The following is a 10,847-nucleotide window of genomic DNA, read 5'->3' as shown; positions in this document are numbered from 1 at the left end:
GAATTAGGATTCTTCATGGGAGCTTCCTTTCTCTTTCCGTGCCATCCTATTCCCAGATATGTGTGGGCCCAGAACTATCATGAACAGTTCCCTATTTGGGGAAGAATACCAATGGATTACAATATAAGCACTGGATGTAATTTCCTACTTATCACTACATCCCAATATCCTAAATGGCTTAGATGCCTAAAAAGTCAGCCAGTCCTTGAAGCCACTATTGGCAAGGAGGAGCTCCATGCTGTTAGTACTCCAGAAAATCCAAATTACAGTAATAAGCATATCCTCATACGGTTGTAGAGACTTCTAAAATACGGTTTCCTCTCCTTGGGCTCATATTATATTAGTTCGGGTGGCTGCATCCATTAACTAGGGCTATTTAGCCATTATTCTAGCAGCTACCTTACTTGCTAAGACAACAAGTTATTAAAGGCTCTTTTTAGATGTGATGTTTTTAAAAAGGACTGGCTAACATGACCAGCTTTTTTCTTTGTTTCTCCATCACCAGAAAACATGTGGATGGATCATCATTAAATTTAGAGAGCACATTTTGAGTAGTCATAAATACAGAATTTTTGTGGTATTTGATACTCTCTGGAGAGCATGGTGGGGGTGGGGGGAGGGAAATCTCCCTTAAATAATTTTTTTTTCATGCAGCAAAGTGGGAGATATCAATTAGAAGTTTTCAAAAAAGTTCCATTTTAAAAAATACTAAATTACTGAAATTTAGGGGAAAGCAACAAATATTCATTTTTTTATGAATTGACTTTGTTTTTCCCTGCGATGTGCATAAGGTATCATAAAAGACAAATGACTTTCTTATAGCAAACATATTTCCCCTCTAGAAATGCAAGAACTACTTTCAGATCAATCAGGAGATAAGAGTTCTGGAATGCCTGGGTGGCTCAGAGGTTGAGCGTCTGCCTTCAGCTTAGGGTGTGATTGTGGTCAGGTCTGGGGATCAAGTCCCACATCTGGCTCCCTGGGAGGAGCCTGCTTCTCCCTGTGTCTATGTCTCTGCCTCTTTCTGTGTCTCTCATGAATAAATAAATAAATAAATAAAATCTTTTTTAAAAAGGCAGGGGGAGATTAGAGCTCTTGGGCAATCAAGAAAACATAGGGTTAGATGAGGAATGTTGGCACAGGTATAGAGTTTGGCCTGCAGATTGCCGGAGACCAAGGTGTGATAAGACCACATGACTGGCAATCAGGGGAGAGGACTGTTACAAGTTAAGGTTCTCTGCCCAGTAAAAATCAAAATGAAACAACAACAACAACAAAATCCCAAGAACTTCAAACCGATTAAGCTAAAAAAGTTCAACACTGACTCAACAACCTAAAACGTAACTCTTCTCTACCCAAAATAGCGAGGTAATCTCAGTAATAGTGGTCCCAAAGAAATTTCAGGCATGATTCAACCACTGAGTCCCCAAAGGCTCTGAAACATCAATTAAACAACAATATTTGGAATCCAAAGTTTTGAAAAGTGACATCAGGCCCCTTAATAGTATGCTATGGAATCTGTCTGTCCCAAATATACAACTTACTCCTTGACCGTCTCTATTCTCTTTCAAATGTCTGCAATCCCCCCTAAGCATCTGTTTCTTATGTCCATTAATAAGCCTCAAGGACAGACAGTCTGAATTCCAGGCATCCATGTGCATTCAGTGGCTCCTCACTGGGGCAGCTCTATACAATGGCTTTAGCCTCAGTCACAGCGGGGTTCATTCATATGAGTTCCAGAGCAAAAGGTGACAAAAATGGCTGTCTTGGTTCAGGCTCCTATAATAAGATATCATAGACCAGGTGACTTACAAACAGCAACACTTTATTGCAGTTCTTGAGGCTGAAAATCAGAGATCAGGGTATCGCATAGTAGAGGTCCAGTGAAGGCCTTCTGGGTTACAGACTGCCAAGTCCTGGTTAGATACTTATATGATGAAAAGAGAAATAAAGAGCTCTCTGGGGGCACAGGTCTTACTCCTGAGTGCTCCACTCTCATGACCTAATTGCCTCCCAAAGGCCCCATCTCCCAACACCATCACATAGAGGATTTCAGCATATGAATGAGGGGAGTGGGAAATACAAATATTCAGTCCATTGCGATGGTCTACAGGGGATTCGTTACAATGTTAAAAATGATTATAACTAAGATATGTGAAATACTATTGGAATCCAATATTAACTAATTTATTCATTCTATTACATTTTATTTAATGATGGTTAATAAGTCTCCTGAGCACTATCAACAATATTGCCATGATGTAAGAAAACACTTGAAAGTGGAAAAAAAAAAAAAACCCTATTACAAAACAACTATTTTAGCAATAGGCAAAAACAGTTTATTTTTTCTAAACAACAATTAGTTGTCATTTCCAGGAAGAGAGCATTGAATCTAAGGTTTATCCTCTCTGTTCTTCAGAAGTGACACCTTGATATCCGTGCAGGCATGTAACTGGCTCAAACGCAAGAATGAGCAGTTGGACAAAGTCCCCTGTGATTTATTCGTTCTTTTCAAAATATGCCTGTGCTATAGAATGCATGACCTATGTCATTTACAAGCCAGTTCTACTTTTCTTATAATGCTAGTAGAATTGTTAGCTTTGACAGGGCTATCTAAGAAAGTGTCAACATTCATAATGCTGTTAGAAATTTAATAAAGAATTGTAAATGCTTACAAAAACATGCTTTTCAATTATTTGAAGTTTAAATTTAGGAGCTACTAAGTCTGTCACATATTCTGACCATTCAGGTGAGGAATTAAAAATATTTGTAAAATTCAATTATTAAAAGTATATCTTCTTGGATCTTAAAAATCATAAGAAATTATGTGAATGTCTAACTAAATATCAACTCTGTAAATTAAAATTTCCTTTTAATGCTTCTCTATTATTTTAAAGCAATGCAACTGGGTATCACTGTTATCAATCTACCATGAACCAATACTTCTTAATCTTGGCTTAATTACTGAATCCTGTCCTAATAATATATATTAACACAACTAAAAAAACAGTGATATAATTAAATCAAAAATAAAGATAAACTAAGGTCATCCTTACTCCAAGGGTCTAGCCTGAATTATCTAGGTACTTAGTTGACAAACTCGCAAATGAGTATTGTGGTACAGAGAAACTGCTCATAGCTACCAGAATCATAAATCTAAATTTTCAGTTAATATAATTTTGAGCAAGTTTCTTCACTTTTTTAGTCTTCATTTTAAAATATAAAAAGAATGAGTTGGAGAAGTTCATGCTTCCCGATTAGACGGCCTTCTGCTCCAGAAATGCTGTTTTTTAACAAATTTTTCCTTTTTTTATTAAAGAATTTTATTTATTAATGAGAGATACAGAGAGAGCTAGAGAGAGAGAAAGGGAGAGGCAGAGACACAGGCTCCATGTAGGGAGCCTGACGTGGGACTCAACCCCGGGTCTCCAGGATCAGGCCCTGGGCTGAAGGTGGCGCTAAACTGCTGAGCCACCTGGGCTGCCCTTTAACAAATTTTTCAAATCTTCATCATTATATGTACTAAATTATCCCCAGTCAGAATAAGTCTTATATGCATATATGCATTAATTTTTCAAAGGTATACCGATGATACTGAATTTTTAAATGTCACTAAATTCATAAAACTTTTGTCCACATATTTATTAATAGTTGCTAGAAGAACAATTGTTATTATGTAGGGTCCTGGAAAAATATGTTAAAAATAGGGTTTCCTACTCAAAGAAGTTGGGATTCACTAAGCTATATTATTTCTAAAGTCTTTTTAAGCTTTACATAAACTTCTATTTTTTTTAAGATTTTATTTATTTATTTATTTATTTATTTGTTTATTCATGAGAGACACACAGAGAGAAAGGCAGAGACATAGGCAGAGAGAGAAGCAGGCTCCATGCAGGGAGCCTGATGTGACTCGATCCTGGGACTCCAGGATCATGCCCTGGGCCAAAGGCAGGTGCTCAACCGCTTAGCCACCCAGGAGTCCCAGGTTCCATTTTTTAACAGTTTTCTTCCTTTTTTTTTTTTTCTGTCCTCCCCTTCTTTCTTTCCCCTACTATTCTTTCTTCCTTCCTACCTCTTTCCTTCCTCCCTACCTCCCTCCTAACCTTCCTTCATTCTTTCTTTCAAAAAGACTATGAAAGAAAAAAAGAAGGATGAACTGAGTAGCTCAGCTCATTGAGCCTCTGACTCTGGATTTCAGCTCAGGTCATAATCTCGGGATCCTAGGATGGAGCCCAGTAGGCTCCATGCTCAGCAGGAAATCTGCTTGAGCTTCTGACTCTCTCCCTCTGCCCCTTTTCCCACTCTCATTCCTCTCTCTCTCTCAAATAAAAAATAAATAAAATCTTAAAAAAAAAGACTATATCAATTTATAGCAAATGGGGATACTCTCTTATTTGATTTCCAAATAAATCAGAAACTAAAAGTCCTGTTAAATCTGCTTTGGTCCTCTGAGTAACAGACCAACATATCACAAATGCCACATAAATGGAAAATTCAAACAAAGCAAAATAAAACTAAGTGTTGAGGGAAAGAAAATCCAACTAAGAGTCCATAAAACCATGAATGAATATATTTGATGAACCAGGATTTTTTTTTCTATAAAAGTGGTCTATTTTACTAACAAGAAAAGTGTGTCAGAAAAAAAAAAAGAAAAGAAAAGAAAAGTGTGTCAGGAAGAGGAATTGCTAAAGACCTAGAAAACGTAAAATATGTCCCTTATGGTATTCACAAATATTCAGTGTTTCTCCAAAAATATCAAGTGACTAAAACACAATGGTGTCAAAGCAACCATAATAGCAGTAAACTAAGCTATGTGGAATGACATACCGCGTTAGGGAGAATTTGGGGAAGAAAACAAAGGTATTAGGACAAAAATCAATTTAAATATCCTTCTGGAGGTACATCTATTACTTCGTTATTTATTCAGACACTGTTTCTCAGGGTAAATGGCTTATGTGCCAAATGTATGTGTATACTGCAGCACAGCAACATGGAAATTTGGAGAATAGCAAGGAACATACTGTCAGATAACTCATAGATACCAACATCCATAAAAGTCTCTTTCTCCTCTAGGCGTACTTTTTCTTTATATGTAGAGGTAATCATTTACCCATAATAAAGGCTATCTATTCTGCATTCCAAAGAAACTCCTTTAAAATAAACCTGAACAGAAAGGGGAAAAAAAAATAATGAAAGTAAATATATTTCCACTGTCAAATCCCTTATACAAACAATAAATAAATTAACCATGCTACATAAAAAATTGATGCTGTAAGACTGCTCTCTAGAGAATGGGCACAAACATTCATAAGGCAGCCTTAATTTTCAAGGGCTTTCAAGATGGAGAGATAAGAAATCATCCTAAATGTATTAGCTAAGTACTTCCTCTCTTCCTTAACAGGTAGGAGTCGCTTAATCTGAAACTATAAAATGAAGAATGGATTAGATTTTTAAATATTTATGAAGTCAAATAATATGACAGTTACAAAATTATATGAAGTTCTAAAACAAGACTGGGATAACCATTGTAAATTCAAGTTCATCTCCACTGAGGCTCATTAGCATGTAATTCTAATGACTTTTGAAAAATTCCTAGGAATAAAATAGAACCCTCAATATCTTAATCCCTTAATCAATCTCCCCACCTATAGACATCAACCTCTCCCTAAACATGTTACTCCACATGGTTTATTCTAACCTGTTGGGGGCCACTAGACCCCTGGAATCTTCTCCCAGATTCTACATTGTTCTCCCTAAGTCAAGTTAATAGTTCGGGGTGGATGATCATGATGGAAGACACGACACCATCCTGCCTCCACTTAGATCTGCAGATCTACATAATCCAAATCCTCCCCTGATTATCCCATTCCATGTTTATATTCATAACTGCATCTGTTACTCATTCAACAAACACTCATTGAGCACATATCACAACTGGGGGTATACTTGTTTACTCCTTTAATGTTTGTCTTTTCCCACTAGGTCGTGAGTTTTGGACTGGTTTTATTCCCCACCAATAGGCGCCTGATAAATATTTATCAAATAAATATATGAAAGAACGAATATTATCTCTGAATTAAGTTTTTTTTACCTTCACTTGAATCCAGGTTTTGGAACCTCTCCCTTTTCTTTTTCTGCTTACAAGAATGATGGTAGTGGATGGAGAGGGACCTTGGGTAACTTCATCCAGCACAGAAGGACAGAAGGACAGTTCCTGGCCTCCATACTTGCTTATCCCTGTGGCAGAGATCAAAAGAGGCTTCCAACTCTCCAAACTTCCCTTGCCCTTACTAATACTTAAGACTTGCAAGGTGGGAGGTTTTCAAGTGTAATGTGTCACCGGTATTGAAGAATCTTAGCTTAAATGTATGTTCCCATTCTGCAGAAATGTGGAATCATCCTCACTATAGCTGTATTTCTTATGAGTGGGCATGCATGAGTCCAAAATTCAGATGTACATTCCTAGATGATAATGTTAGAGAATCTGAATTTTGTTTTTCTACTTCCACACAGCTATGTACTCCTGTCAGTAACATCTTCCATGAATACAGTGACCACATGTCCTGATTTGCCTGGCAAAGTTTTAATTTGCCCCAAACGGTGCCCATCTACACCTTGATATTTTCCATGTGGTTGACTATCACCTCCTATATGAAATTTATTTTTTAGTAGCTAGAGAAAAGTATTTTCTTGGCCTGATTTTTTAAAATATTTCATTATACTTCTCCTCCAGTAGTTATGTCAGGTACATTATGTCTCTTCATGTATACATTAATCTCCTTTAGGGCAGATACCATGTTACCATGATAATGAGCAATTCAATAAATATTGACATCAATTAAGATTTTTCAAAAGCCTATAAATAGCAATTACAGAATAAAATTTTGAATGTTTTCTTATATAATGTTCACTGACTGTAAGATATGAAGATTGAACAGAAATAGGAAGCATGCACTATTGTTCAGATGGTTATTTGAAATTCATGTCAAATTTATGGGATGAGCACTGGGTGTTATACTATATGTTGGCAAATTGAATCTAAATTTAAAAAATAATCTAAAAATTAAAAAATTATTGATTTAAAATATTTTAGGAGCACCTGAGTGGCTCAGTCAGTTATGCAGCCAGCTCTTGATTTCAGCTCAAGTCATGATCTCAGAGTGATTGCCCTGCGCCCAGCGTGGAATCTGCTTGAGGGTTCTCTCTCTCCCTCTGCCCCTCACTCCCTCACTCATTCGTGTGCTCTCTCTCTAATAGATAAATCTTTAAAAAAAATATTTTGTAATTTTTTTATCAAATTATTGCAAACTTACTAAATTATGAAGCCACCTGCTCCTTTGCTGAGTTCCACAATTGCCATTTTCAGTGTAGTGTTGAAGTGAAATCTAAATGATATAGAAAAGGCCCAAATCAAGTGGTCATAATGATCATATTTCTTTCCAAAGAAACTCTAGTGATATCTTGTGGAATCCTTAAGACTCATAAAGTACACTTTGAAAATCAGAATTCCAATCAATAAATAGCTGTATGACCTAGCTAAGCATCGAAATGTTCAGAATCTACCAAAAGCAATCAATCATATCTCAAATAGATGAACGCTTTTGAGATTCAGAAGAAATGAAAGAGAGTTGACTCTTTTATTTAATAACAACATAGAATGTAAATAAACATAACTGGACAGTCTAAATCTATATGATTTTAAGGAGAAAAGCAATTCATTTTTTAACATTTGAGAATTTCAAATTTCTCCCTGGATTTATAAAAGCCCCAAATGAATGCCATCTAGCTAAATATGAACTATTTGTCTGTCTTTTCTGTCTCACCTTTAATGTTCTAGTTTCCAATTGCTGTTCTTGGTTGTCATAGAGACAAAATGCTATTTTCAATAAGTTTGGGTAGAAAACCTGTTTAGAACACCTAATTTATTATAAGTGGAATACAGTCAGTTGGTTGCATGTATGACAGATATTTCCTATTTTTTAAGAAATTATGTGATATTATTTGATGACTGTTACTTCTTAACCCTTTCATAACACAAGACAACTCTTAAGATTCATAGGCAATAACAAGAATATGAAGATGTGCTTGTAGTTAATCCAAAGAGCTGACTGGGATTTAGGTTTTACCTTTCCCAGCATCGGTATTTCCAATTATCCCATATATCATCACCACACTGTTTTGCCTAAAAAATAGCTTTCTCATATATTTATTATTTTTTAAATTTACTTCCACTATTAACATACATACACTCATAGAAAATACAATACAAAAATCAGAAAAAATGGTTATGCATAATGCCACTATCAAAAGCTTCTATTAAGAAAAACAAAACAGGTTTTCATATATTCTACTCAAAAACTTTCCATTACACACTGACCACAGAATGAAGTTTGAATTTCTTTGTCCAACATTCAAGGCCCTCCAAAATTGCTCCTCTTTTTCTTCCTAGCTTCATTTTCACTTCCTGCTTTCATGAATCAGTCAGCACAACCAACCAGCCAGGTTACTCACAGTCTCTATGCTTTCTCACCTCACTACATACTTCCATAATATCCCCCACCTTTCAATGCCTCTTTCACTACATTTATCATAAACATTGGCTCTTCCTTTGCTCAAAAAAAAAAAAAAAAAAATCTTCAGCTATCCTTTGTCTTTTTCCAAATAGATAAAATCTACTCAGCCCTTGAATAAAATCTACCTTGTAAAATGTTTCATACTATCAATTTTCACAAATTACTTAGGTGTTTACATATATGTATTTTACCTCCTCAGCTGGAAGCTAAGCTCATTCATGAACAGAACTATGTCTGGTACATCTTTTTTAACCCAAAATCAATGTTCTGGATTTAATTTACTAAAAAAGCCTTCAGAGCAGAAGTCATGTTCCAGATGCTTTCTGCCTTCCAGTGACACCTTGATAACTTTACATCCATATAACATATATGGTAACATGTTTGGGAATGAAGGATGAAGGAATGTATTGTTCTCTGCCTTTTTTTTTTTTAATTGTATTATCCTCTCTTATCCCAGATACTGAATAACTGTTACAAAAAACACTTACTTCGTGTGTTGTCCATCAAAGGAGACTTTAGAGCACACCCACAATGTGCACATAAGGGTAGTTGTGCAATGGAGGTAGAAGGTCAGGAAGCAATGCCAGAAACAGGTGTTTCTTCCCTGTTTACCCAGCAGCTATGCTGTCTTGAGGTTTCATGACCAATCAAGGAAAATAAAATTCCTGCACTCCTATTTCTTTTTTTTCCTACACACCTAACCTAAAGAGGTCACCTGATATCCTTCCAAGCACAGTGTACCTAAGCAGGTAACCCACTGTGGAGAATAGTCAACATTTATCTGGCCAACATCTACTCTCCCCTCACAGGACAACTCTGACAGCAATCACAAGCAAAAGTAGAGCAGTAGAATGAGGACACACATCAGTTTTAAGACAAAGTGGCTTATGCATTGTCTTTAAAGTTTTAAAAACTAAGGTGTGATTTGCTATCCTGCCCTTTTATTAATATGCACAATTAACCATGAGCTTTGAGCATAGTAAATTTCTTTCTTCATTCCAGCATTTTAAAAAGTTAAGCTCTATTGATTCATTGTATGAATAATATAATTTGGAGTATCATTCTTCAATATATCACCGAAGAATTAAAATATCATGCATTTGGCATAATGTGTTTTTTAAAAGTTGTGGTTGGAATATAGACAGCATTTTATTGACTTGAACTTTTAAACCTTGATAGATATATTGTTTTAAGTCATAATAAATAATATAATTTTGAATACGAAATTTTCCACACTGGCACATTAGAGGAGCAGGAAAGGGAATGCATAAAGTCTTACCAGAAGCAGCCTAACCATTATTCAATAATGCCAAATTATCTCAGTGAAAAAAAGAAAGGATCTAAAAGATTTGGTTTGGTGCTTGGGTAAAATACTAGTTGGGTTGTTAAAAGGTAAACTCGGGGCTTCCCACTAGATGCTATTGGAAATTCTGAGATTGATTTGCTCTTTCTTAGGACAACAATAATATCAGTTTATAATTACCACATGCTGTTACCTTCTGAAAGGTTTGGAACTCCTTTTATCCTCACAAAAATCTCACAACACTCTTGTTATTCCCATTCTTAAAGATACGGAAGCTAAGGTACAAGGATATTAAGCAACTTGCTTATGGTCACACATGGCTAGAAGACAGCTGAGATTTGAATGTAGGCAGTCAAGCTCTAGAATCTGTGCTCTTAAACACAACATCAAGCCACTTCTCAAGAATATGTTCTCCTGTGCTCTAATAGAAAGTCTAGAGGCTCCACTAACTAGTATTTCCTAAGACACTAGATATTTTTTCTCCGATTTCACATACCTAATGCTTCATCCTTCACCTACCTATTGGACAATTCTATGCAAAACTAACCCACTGTTTCCTAAGTCGCTGGAAGGATTTTAAGTGAAATATAGATTTTAATAGTTATATATTTACTTGAATATGTAGTAAGACAGTGACATGGGAACCCTTATACATTGTTGGTGGGAATGTGAATTAGTAAAGCCACCATGGAAAACAGTACAGAAGTTCTTCAAAAGATTCAAAATGGAACTTCCACATAATCTAGGAATTCTACTTCTGGGTACTTATCTGAAGAAAATGAAATACTAGCGTGAAAAGATACCTGCATCCACACGTTCACTGCAGTATTATTTACATTAGCCAAGATATGCAATCTAAGTGTCCATTGATGGATAAATGGAGAAAGAAATTGTGTGTGTGTGTGTGTGTTTATAAACAGCCATAAAAGGAATAAAATCTTGTCATTGCTGCAGAATAGACAAGAAGAGCA

Source organism: Canis lupus, chromosome 31 (genome assembly GCF_011100685.1).
Source record: "Canis lupus familiaris isolate Mischka breed German Shepherd chromosome 31, alternate assembly UU_Cfam_GSD_1.0, whole genome shotgun sequence".
Taxonomy (NCBI): Eukaryota; Metazoa; Chordata; class Mammalia; order Carnivora; family Canidae; genus Canis; species Canis lupus.
The sequence above is the reverse complement of the archived record's forward strand: the minus strand, read 5'-3'. Positions refer to the sequence as shown.